The 11873-nt window shown below is 40.3% G+C and overlaps 1 protein-coding gene across 6 annotated transcripts in view; it reads left to right on the forward strand.

Annotated features, from left to right (window-relative positions):
• Positions 1-11873, forward strand: part of MACROD2 (MACRO domain containing 2) — a 2143045-nt gene that overhangs the window by 1491537 nt on the left and 639635 nt on the right. The gene's annotated exons all lie outside the window — the stretch shown is intronic.

Genomic DNA, 11873 nt, shown 5'->3' on the forward strand with positions numbered 1-11873 from the left:
CTGTCCTCCAGAGCTCCTGCAATCAGCCCTGTGCTCGTGTCCCCAATTCCTGTGCGCAAGAGGCTTCTCCTTGTCATTTAAACCCCTTCTTCAGTCCAGGAGGCCCCCCTATCAGGGTCAGTTAGGCCTGGCAATAGCCATGATCTGTGGGCTTTCCAGTCTTGAGTGGGTAATTTACTTCTCAGGGGATTTGAAAAGATTGCCTCTTATGTCAATTTTCCTCGGGCTCTGCACCAGCAAAGTCACCTAAGGGCATCCCCCTGCACTTCCCGCCTCTTCGTGCCAGGTATGCAGAATGTGCCTGATACGTGTTCCTTAATTACAAGGAAGATGGAGAGGGGATACTTACAAAATTAGAGGTGATTAAGGTCATTGAAGGGTCACCATTTGGGGAACATTTTGTTCCGGTAGAAGCTTTCATATTGCACAACTGATTTGCTGTTAATATGAGCAGGGATTTTGTTTTATTTTGTTTTTAATCTTTGTTTCTTCCCTTTGCTTCTGTATAAAGGGAGTTTATAGATGTAAACGTTTTAGAACAGAATGCACATTCTCTTGGGTTCAGCAGGTTTATGGAGACCTGTTCTCCTTTTCACATATGTATAATTTACAGTAAAACATTCCTACAAGTCACACAAGCAAGCTCAGGCAAAAATCAAGTTCTTCCATTTGCTAGTGCCAACATTTTGCATCCTAATAAGTTCATGGTGAAACTAATCCAGCTGTCTTCTCAGAAAATAAAAAGTTTGAAAGAGGGCTGCTACTATTCAAGGCCATGTAATAGTTTGTTTTATACTGCATGGAGTCGAATGGTTATAAACATGAAAGCAGCTGGCAATAAATGACTTTATGACAGCTCTTTCAAAGGTATAATGAAGAAAACGAAAAGAAACCAAGTTATTACTTATAATTATAGTGCCTCGGTGAGCTCACACAGTGCACTCCAAACACTTCACTGGCCGTTTCTATGTGATCTCATTCACAGTCTCCTACAAATAACCTTGGCCTTTGGGTCAGTTAGCCTTGTGGGTGAGATGGGCACTGTAATAGTGTTTGCACTTTTGAATGCAGTTTTTGAAGGAGATGGCATCCTTTTACCACACTGAATTATTGACTATTCTCCACAATTAAAAAGATTTTATATTGAAAGAAAACTTTAAGAGGAGCAATTTGGTAGTATTTTTTAAATTTTAAATGTGCTTTTTCTTTAACCTAATGGTTAAGTGGGTTAATTTTATTTCTGGGAATAGATCCTACCAGAATACATTAGGTAGAAACATCTAGAATGTTGGTATTAAGGCTAGATATGGTGGTTCATGCCTGGAATCCTAGCACTTTGGCAGGCCAAGGCAGGAGGATTACTTGAGGCTAGGAGTTGGAAGCTAGCCTAGATAGATAATGAGACCCTCATCTCTGCAAAAACTTTAAAAAATTAACCAGGCTTAGTGGTGCATCCCTATAGTCCCAGATACTTGAAAGGCTGAGGTGGGAAACGTTTAATAGTTTCAGTTTGAGGCTGAAGTGAGCTGTGATAGTGCCACTGCATTTCAGCCTAAGCAATAGAGTGCCATCCCATCTCTTAAAAAATCACAAGGGTGCGGTGGCTCATGCCTGTAATCCCAGCACTTTGGGAGGCTGAGGCAGGTGGATTGCTTTAACCCAGAAGTTAGAGACCAGCCTGGCCAGCATAGTGAGACCTTGTTTCTACAAAACATACACAAATTAACCAGGTGTGTTGGCATGCACCTGTAGTCCCAACTATTCCAGAGGCTGAGGTGAGAGGATCACCTGAGCCCAGGGAGATTGAGGCTGCAGTGAGCCATAATCCTACCACTGCACCCCAACGTGGATGACAGAGTGAGACCCTGTCTCAAAACCAAACCAAAACAAAAAGAATGTGGGTTGCCAGGTTGCATGTTACAGCAAAATTTACACACAGCCTACATATTCATCAATGTGGCAGTAGTTAAATAAACATAGTATAATCATGCCATAGACTAGAATGTGCTATTAGAAACATATGAGATAGATCAATATACACTGACATTGAATGATCTCCTAAAACCTTCTACATGAAAAAAGGCGAGTTCCAGAACATAAAAACCAATGTAAGCTCCAATTTATGTAGAAGAAAAATATGGCTATGCTTGTATAGATCTTATAGCTTAATCATTTATTCATTTATCCACTCAACAGATATTTACTGAGTTCCAGACACCGTTCTAGGTGCTGGTGATACAGCAACAAACAAAGCAAAGGTCTTCCTGGGAGTTTGCATCTCAGGAAGGAAGGAATTGAAGTTGGGAAGACAGTGAACAAGCAAACAACTGTGTGTCAGGTGGTGATGGCAGTTGTAAAGAGATACAAAGCAGGCTAAGCAATAGAGAGTAATTTAGCTGGAGGCTAGGAAGACCTCTTTGAGGAGGTGACATTTGATCAAAGACCTAAAAGGAACAAGAGAGAAAACCAGGGAGTATTTGGGAAATGGAGTGTGCAAGACAGAGGTGACAGCAAGGCCAGTGGCCCCAGAGCAGAATCATGCTTTGTGCATTTGAAGAACAAAAGGAGACCAATGTGGCTGGAACTCAAGAGCAGGGGAAAAGTGGAAGGGAAGGGCTAAGAAAGCAAGGATTGGAGGTCATGGTTGTGACTTTGAATTTTATTAAAGTACGATGGGAGGTGATTACAGGGTTGAGATGAGGAAGAGGACATGACACTATTTAGTCTTAAAAAATGTAAATGAATGCAGCAGAAGGATTCTCACTCTACTCTTGGCAGTGAAGGCCTCAAGGAGGGTGTTCTCAGTGAATTAGAGGAGAGGAAGCATGTGGCTGTAAGAGAATGTCTTGTTTTGAGCCTTGTATTCGTGTAGTATTTGTATAATTAAAAAATAGAATCAATTATTCTTTCTACGAGATAAAGAAATCCTGTAGTATTCCTTTCTGTGACCTTGGACGAGTTTTCTTTCTTAGCTTCTCTCCTCTCCATGTTTATAAAAAGCGGGCAATCTGGTTTTGATCACAGGCTTGTTCATGGGAATGAATCAGATAATGCACATAGAGCTCTGAGCCCAGTGCTCAGCACATTTCAGTAATTCAAGAAATGACAACTATTATTGCTGCAATGCTGCTGCCTCCCATGTCCAAACACTGTGAGGCATTCAGGATACTATAAAATTGCCTGTCTCTCTATCACCTTTATCTTGAGCTATAGAGAAGGATAAGAGGCTGTTTCATAGCATCCCAGAATTTAATAGCCAAATAAGCCATGTAGCCAGCTCTGCTCCTTTTACAGATGGGGATACAGAGGTGCTGAGGGGATATAACATTGGCTCCCAGAGGGGATAAAACACAGCTCCCAGCTGTGAGTGCTTTCCTTGTCATGCTTGGCCCCACTTTTCCCATGCTTTTCCATGCTGTAACATGCAACCTGGCAACCCACATTCTTTTTGTTTTGGTTTGGTTTTGAGACAGGGTCTCACTCTGTCACCCACGTTGGAGTGCAGTGGCAGGATTATGGCTCACTGCAGCCTCAATCTTCCTGGGCTCAGGTGATCCTCTCACCTCAGTCTCCAGAATAGCTGGGACTACAGGTGCATGCCAACACACCTGGTTAATTTGTGTATGTTTTGTAGAAACAAGGTCTCATTATGCTGGCCAGGCTGGTCTCTAACTTCTGGGTTAAAGCAATCCACCTGCCTCAGCCTCCCAAAGTGCTGGGATTACAGGAATGAGCCACTGCACCCTTGTATTTTTTTAAGAGATGGGATGGCACTCTATTGCTTAGGCTGAAATGCAGTGGCACTATCACAGCTCACTTCAGCCTCAAACTGAAACTATTAAACGTTTCCCACCTCAGCCTTTCAAGTATCTGGGACTATAGGGATGCACCACTAAGCCTGGTTAATTTTTTAAAGTTTTTGCAGAGATGGGGGTCTTACTATGCTATCTAGGCTAGCCGCCAACTCCATGTGCTCGTGCTTTCCATGTCAAATCTTTAATTCCTGCATCAGTATTTTCCAAACTTTGGTCATTTACATTCCATCTTCTGGTTTACCTAATATTCTAATTGACTCTTTAAGCAATTTTATTTTCAAAGGAAACTTTGTATCATTATCATAGGTGGAAAACAAGTATCACTTATTATAATAGATTATAATAACTTATAGTTTTAGCACATTTATATCATTGTCATTGCTACAGTAATGCTATATAACCAGCCACTCAAAAACTCAGTAATGTGCAATAGTAAGCATTTCTTGCTTACATGGCTATGGGTTGGCTGGCGCACAGCTGATCAAAGGCTGGGTTTACTACATCTACTCCACTTGTCTCTCAGCCTCCCTGGACCAGTAGCTACATGAGGCATGTTCTCATGGTATAGTCTTCTCAGTGTTCTCCTCCAAAGACAGGAATGTAAAAATTTTAACCTAAATGTCATGTCCATTATTATCCCATTGGCCGAATCAAGTCACATGCTCAAGTCTATCATCAGTGGGATGAAGAAAAATGTATCCCCTCTGTCTTAGTCAGCTCAGGCTGCTATAACAAATACCATAGTCTGAGTGGCTTCAACAACTTATATTTCTCACAGTTCTGGAGGCTGGGAAGTCTAAGATCAAGGTGCTAGCAGGTTTGGTGTCTGCCAATAGCTCTTTTCTTGGTGTGTAGACTGCTGTCCTCTTTCTGTGGCCTCAGATGGTGGAGAAAGAGATCCTCGCCCTCATGTTTCTTCTTCTAAGGGCACTGATCCCATTCACTCATCCCCTAATTACCTCCCAAGGCTCCACCTCCTAATGCCATGATATTGTGAATTAGGTTTCAGTGTATGGATTTAGGGGATGGACACAACATTGCATTCATACAACTCCCCTCGTGGAGTGTCTTACTTGGTTCAGGATGCGTAACAAATTACTATAGACTGTGATTGAACAACAAACAGTTATTTCTTACAGTTCTGGAGGCTGGGAATCTAAGATCAGGATGCCAGCATAGTCAGGTTATGGTGAGGGCCCTCTTTCAGGGCTCAAGTTGCAGACAGCCAACTTATCCTTATATTCTGACATGGTGGAAAGAAGAGCTAGGTAGCTCTCTGGCCTCTAATGTCCTCTAGTGGCACTAATCCCACTCATGAGGTCTCGACCCTCATGACCTAATCACCTCCCAAAGGCCCCACCTCCAAGCACCATCACAGTGGGACCAGAGCTTCATCGCATGAATCTTGTAGGGGACACAAACATTCAGCCTATTGCAGAGGAAGTGCAAAATTATATGGGAAAGGGTATGTATAGAAGGAGGGACGAAGACTTGGGAAAAATATAAATATCACGTTTAAATGGGTAATGGCTATTTGTTTACCACCTCAAAATATCTTTCATACTCCTAGAGTTAGGCATACCATGGTTTGAAAGTACTGAAGTATACCGCATCCCAATTAAGGGCATGATGGCACAACCCACTATGCTGATAACCAACATGTAAAGAAAAGAGTAGGGCCAAGCACAGCGGCTCATGCCTGGAATCCTGGCACTTTGGGAGGCCAAGGCAGGAGGATCAGTTGAACCCAGGAGTTTGACTCTAGCCTTGGAAACATAGTGAGACCTCATCTCTACAAAAAATAAAAACAAATTAACCAGATATGGTGGTGAATGCCTGTAGTCCCGGCTACTTAGGAGGCTGAGGAGGGAGGATGGCTTGAGCGCTAGACTTTGAGGCTGCAGTATGCTAGGATTGCACCACTGTACTCCAGCCTGGGCAACAGCATGAGACCCTGTCTCTGAGAAAAGAAAAAGAAGGAAAAGAATGATATTCTGAATTTCATTGTTTCTAAGATGCACATGTCCTCATATTCTAATTTATTTGAAACTAGGATAACTCTTATACTTGGGGTGTTTTACAATCACACATAGTTGTGATGAAGTTTCTCTTCCTGTACACATGCACATTTGGTTGTCATTTCTGGAGGATTGGCTGGACAACTGCAACCCCTTGACTTTCAGCTAACCAATCAATTAGGGGTACCTGAGAAGGAGGTATGTGTCCTGGCTGTTGTCTGAAACCCTTTGTTGACAGCTCTGGCATGAAAAAATAAAGAGCTACCCACAAAACTTTCAGAGAAGGTGTTAGTGGTTTGGAAGAAAAGTGCAGAGCCAACAGTGGCTCACTCATTAAGGACTGGAGCAACACCATCATTCTTGAGGCTATGAGGATAAAACTGTGGAAAACTCCTATCTATGACTCTGAGTTGAAAAGTGATTCATAAGTACCGGATCCTGAATGTGAGGAAGTTTTAGGAAACAACCAATTTATTTCCTTTTTATCCATGCTCTAGAGGAAGATGTACTTAAAAATTATCTACATAAATCAACAATAGGAACTGCAATAAGTATGCAATGAAAATCCTAAATGGTAAGAAAGCATGCGTTATGTTTTAACTGATGGCGCTTTCTCTTCTTAGTGGTCCACAAAGTAACACAAAATAATGGTGTTTCTTACAATTGACAGCTTGCCTGAGTCAGTGAAATGTGATATATAATTAAAAACACTTAAATGGAAGGTATATCTGGTAGCATGATTTTGCTTGCAAATAATGGGAAATCTAACTAAAACTGACTAAACAGTAAGGAATGTGTTGGCTAAGCAATTGAAAAATTCCAGAGGTTAAGAGCACTTTACAGTTAATTTACACCAACAGGTCAATGGTGGTCAATAAACTCTTTCTATTCTTGTGGCTATGGAGAGGAAGGTGTGCTGCTTATTTAGGTCCGTCGGCCCCTTCCCTTGGAGCTGAAGGTGGAGTCCTTTCTACCCAGACTGCAAGACTGCTGTGTAAGAGTGGATCGGATGACAATGGATAAGTAAGAGAGAAAGAAATTCCCATTTGCAGGAATGCTTAAATTGAGAATCAAGGCTCAGAGAAAAGCAAGTGGTAGGGATGATGGCTTAGGGTTTGTTGTGTATGTTTGGAGACACTGTTAGGGTCAAGAGAGAGAAGGCTGAGGAGCGTTTCCTTCCTTACCCTTAAATTACTTAGACAGAAAGGGAGGAAATGAAGACAGACTTTCAAGGGAATGGGACAGAGTCTACAGCTTTAAGGATTTCAATGTTTTCTTCAACTCTGCTTGATGCCAACATGTTGGGCTATAAAAGTATTTCCCACTTGGTGACCCAATCTATAATTTCACATGAGAAAGAATTCTCCACTCTAAGTCATTTTTCTTTTAAGACAGGGTCTCACTCCTGTGGCCCAGGCTAGAGTGTAGTGGTGCAATCATGGCTCACTGCAGCCTCAGCATCCTGGGCTCAGGTGATTCTGCCACCTCAGCCTCCTGAGTAGCCTGGACTACAGGCATGTGCCACCATGCCTGGCTAATTTTTTATATTTTTAGTAGAGGCAGGGTTTGACCATGTTGCCCAGGCTGGTCTCTAACTCCTGCTCTAAAGCGATTTGTCTGCCTCGGCCTCAGATGATTTTATTTTTGTCTCCCTAGAATTTCTGATGGCTGGGTGCTCAGGCCTGATTAGCATGGAGACATATTGCTCCTGAAGTTTGCTGGAAGGAGAATCTGGAGCCTCACAAATGGGGTTGCTAATGTCATTCTCCAAATTCTAGAGGTGATTGCTGAGTTATGTGCACACCTGGCATGGGTTTTGGTACAATTTATCATTCCTCCATGGGATAGTATTTACATGGAAGGTCGTTATATTAAATGCAGCTTTGAAATAAAGAAATCACATGCTACTCACTTCTGATGGCCCCGTCAGAAGTTTATTATGGCAAAGAACACAAATTATGTGTGCAAAAGTCATTAGTTTGCTTGTTCACTTGCTCTTTCTCAATCTCTCTCTCCCTGTCTCTGTCTGTCTGTCTCTCTTAAGTAATAAAAAATGATTAATGGAGTAGGCTTAGTTTCGATGAATTCTGTGCGAAGTTATTTTACATCAAATGAATTTTTTTCCATAATACTCTATTTCCATCTCTGCTATACCATTGCCTTTTTGTTTGAATTAATGCAATAATATTACCAAAGTCATCCTCCATTACACTACCATTTGCTTTCACATTCAAGGCAACGATGTCATTTCCAGATGAAACTATTTATCCTTGTTAAAACAGACAAGGCAGTTGATACATTCAGACTCAATTACTAAGTTGCATGATTGATTCCAAGATAGAACTAAGAGCTAAGGCAAATGAAACTTGTCACTAACTGCGCAGTATGTTTTTCTTCTGCTAGATCTGATGGAAGAAAGATACACATAGCTGGATCTAAGAGGGAAGCAAAAGGGAGTTAGCCCAGATCAGTTCCCAGGAAACAGACTCTAAGAGAGAGTTTAGGATGCTAGATGTTTATTAAGGAGTGCCCTTAAATCAATACCTGGGAAAGAGAGAGAGGAAGCAGCAGTGGACTGAGGGAGAAGGTGAGCTGGATGTAGGTCCAGTGATGGACCCTACTGACTGAGTAAGGAACTCTGAAACTGGAAGGACCCTTCAGTGTTGTACTGATGAGCCAAGGTGGCCAGGCCTTGTACCACTTCGTTGATCAGTTGTTGGTGTGAACTGTCCTGGGCAGGGACATGATTCTGGGTGAGGTGGCTTTTTATAGCTGAGGCAGTCCTTGAAAAGGTTGATAGTTGAAGGCTGTCTGCTGGGTTCTAGGTCCTAGATTCCAGGTCAGTGATTCTCAACCAGAGATGATTTTTTTCCCCTGGGGGCATTTGACAATGTCTAGAAATATTTCTGATGAACACAACTGGAGAGATGCTACTGATATCTAGCTGGTAGCATCCAGGGGTGCTGCTAAACTTCCCATAATGCACATAGCCTCCAATAACAAAGAATTATCTGGTCCAAAATATCAATAGAGCTGAGGTTGGGAAGCCCTGTTCTGGAGCAACAGAACCTGGTGAACATCACAGCTTCCACGCCAGGAGTCATCACTAATCAAGGTATTACTACTTCTCAGACACAATGCTCATGTTCTTTATTTCTCTTACTCCTCCTGCACACCCTTTGAGGCAGGCCTCAGAGTTTCCATTTACTAAAGAAAAAAACAGCACTCAGAGTAGTTCAGTAAACTGCCCCACATTATAAACTGGAAGGACACCAAGATGTGAGTTAAAGTGGGTCATCTTGTTGAAAGCATTTTGCTATCTTCTGACTTTCCCTTTGAAAGAGTTCAGAATATACAACCCAAAATATGCCCCTCTGGCACATTGACTATTTTGAGTCAAAGGCACTTAAAAAAAGGGCAGGTGCCAAAGAACACTCTTGCAGTCCTTTTTAAAAGGAGGAGATAAAAATTTCCATGTGAAAGATATCCTCCCTGTATGAGCAGAAAAGTGTCATTCTTATCATCAAGGATGGGAAGTTGAGGCCACTGGAAATCTGTCCAAACACACCTTGTTAAACTAACTCTTGTCTTTCTTCTTACTTCACCCAATTAAGTACCCTAGCCCAAGCCCCTGAACCTTGTCACATCTTCATAATCTACTACTCTTTGCCCAATTTAGTATGTAAGTGTTTAACTGCATCTTTGAGTCATCATTTTCTTATGAAGCCTCCAATGCCACATAAAACTTGAATTAAATAAATTTGTATGTGTTTTTTTCCTGTTAATCTGTCTTGTGTCAATTTAATTATCAGCCACAACTGAAAAACTCTAAGAAGGTAGAGGTAAAATCTTACCTTCCCTACACCTTGATGGCACAATGCAGCAGTTCTCAAACATTTCTTTTTCTCTCCAGACATGAGATATATGATGCTCACATGTTTAGTTTGCTCCCATGGAATTCCCGGGGCTCAAGCTGTAAACTCACTTTTATCCCACTTAAAAGGTACAATGGAACATGGCTGGCGTGGCACAAATATAGGGATGACTCTTAATCCTCTCTAATTTGATTTTTAAGTAGACTATTCCTGAACTCTGAGTCCTTTCTAATCGTAACAAATACACAGTAAGCTTGCAGTTGATTTTCAGAGTAACGCCTATTGGTAGTCTTGGTGAATGCCGGTAAAGAGACTTTGCGTTACACTGTTGCTTCATGATCTGTATCACTGAATGATTAAGTCAGTCAAGAACATTCTTCAGATGTTATTGGCACCTCAAGAACCCTCGGAATCAAAGCATTGACTCATAAATTTAATTTAAAAAGAGCAGCTACTATGTTCCAGAAACTTCTACTTTCTCTTTATAAATAGTAGGATTTACTATTAATAGTAAAGGCTTCCACAGGAACAGAAAAAAGCATATATCGTTTTACAGACATACAGTTGGGAATAAACAAACTTAGGCTGTGTAATAGCGTTAATAGAAATAAAAGGCAGTATACATTTAACCAAAAGATATGAACAAAAAGGACTTAGATATTTTATTATTATTGACCTCAATAGTAATGTTAGTTATTATGGTCCATAGCAGCTGTAGTTTTTAGATTCTAATATACTGCCAGTAACTTTAAAAAAAAAATCTGTCATTAATTCCAACAGCACATTTCTTTTATTCACTTTTTGTTTTATAGATTTAGGGGGTACAAGTGCACTTTTGTTACGTGAATATACTGTGTAATGGTGAAAACTAGGCTTTTAGTGTAACCATCACTCTAACAGTGTACATACACTGTACCCTTCAGGTAGTTTCTCACCCCTTGCCCCCTTCCACCTTTCTGAGTCTTCAATGCATTATTCCACTCTCTATGTCCGTGTGTATTCATTTCTTAGCTCCCACTAAAAATGAGAACATGCAGTATTTGTCTTTCTGTGACTGAGTTGTTTCACTTAAAGTAATGGTCTCTAGTTCCATCTATATTGCTACAAAACACATGATTTCATTCTTTTTGTGGCTGAGTAGTAGTCCATCTACCATCTTTTTCTTTATCCAGTTCTCCACTGATGGACACTTAGGTTGCCTCCATATTGTTACTATTGTGAATAGCACTGTGATAAATGTAGGAATAGAGGTTTTTTAAAAAATAATACTTTCTTTCCCTTTGAGTAGATAGTGAGCAGTGAGATTGTTGGATGGAATGGTAGTTCTATCTTTAGTTCTTTGAGAAATCTCCATAGTGTTTTCTGTAGAGGTTGTACTAATTTACGTTCCCACCGACAGTCCAGAAGACATTTCTGTATGGTGGGCATTATCTCCATTTTACAATTGAAAAATACAGACCAGAAAGAGTAAAACAATTTGGTTGAATTTACACAGAAATCCATTGGCAGAGAAAGTTGCCACACCCAGACCACTTTCTATAGCTAGAAAACCTAATTTAGAGTGAAATGTACATTTACATTTGTCAATTCATTTTTTTCAATCAAATTCTTTAAACACTGCAAAGCAAAATATGGCATAAGCAGTAGTGTGCTGGAAAATGTTTAAAGACTGGCTGTCAAAAAAGGGGTATGTTTTATATAAGCTTCTTTTAAATTTTACTGACATAAAGAACATGTAGCACACAATTTACATATTATAATAATAATATATGTAATACTCTTTATTATACATTCTAAATAGTTGATTGATTTTCACAGCATGCTTTTGTTGAATTTTACCTAAAATGTTTATCCATAGCCAGTCTGTGATTTTAACTGTCTCACAATATGGGTCATGAATGTAAATTGATGTTTTCAGATTTTAAGCAACTGATGTGACATCATGTACCATGGAGGTGGGAAGAGAGACTTGTGTAGTATTTCACTGTACACATACGACAGACATACGTAATCTCAAGAGCATAGGTAATAGTCAGATGTACAAAGTAATTAGAAAGGGATGAGTTCTGACTATTGGTTATCTGTGTTTTGATATCATTTATTTCATTGTAGGTTTATATAATTTAATTTCTTTTTTTTTTTTTTTTTTTTTTTTTTTTTTTTTT

This window comes from Theropithecus gelada, chromosome 10, assembly GCF_003255815.1.
Source record: "Theropithecus gelada isolate Dixy chromosome 10, Tgel_1.0, whole genome shotgun sequence".
In the NCBI taxonomy this organism is placed as follows: Eukaryota; Metazoa; Chordata; class Mammalia; order Primates; family Cercopithecidae; genus Theropithecus; species Theropithecus gelada.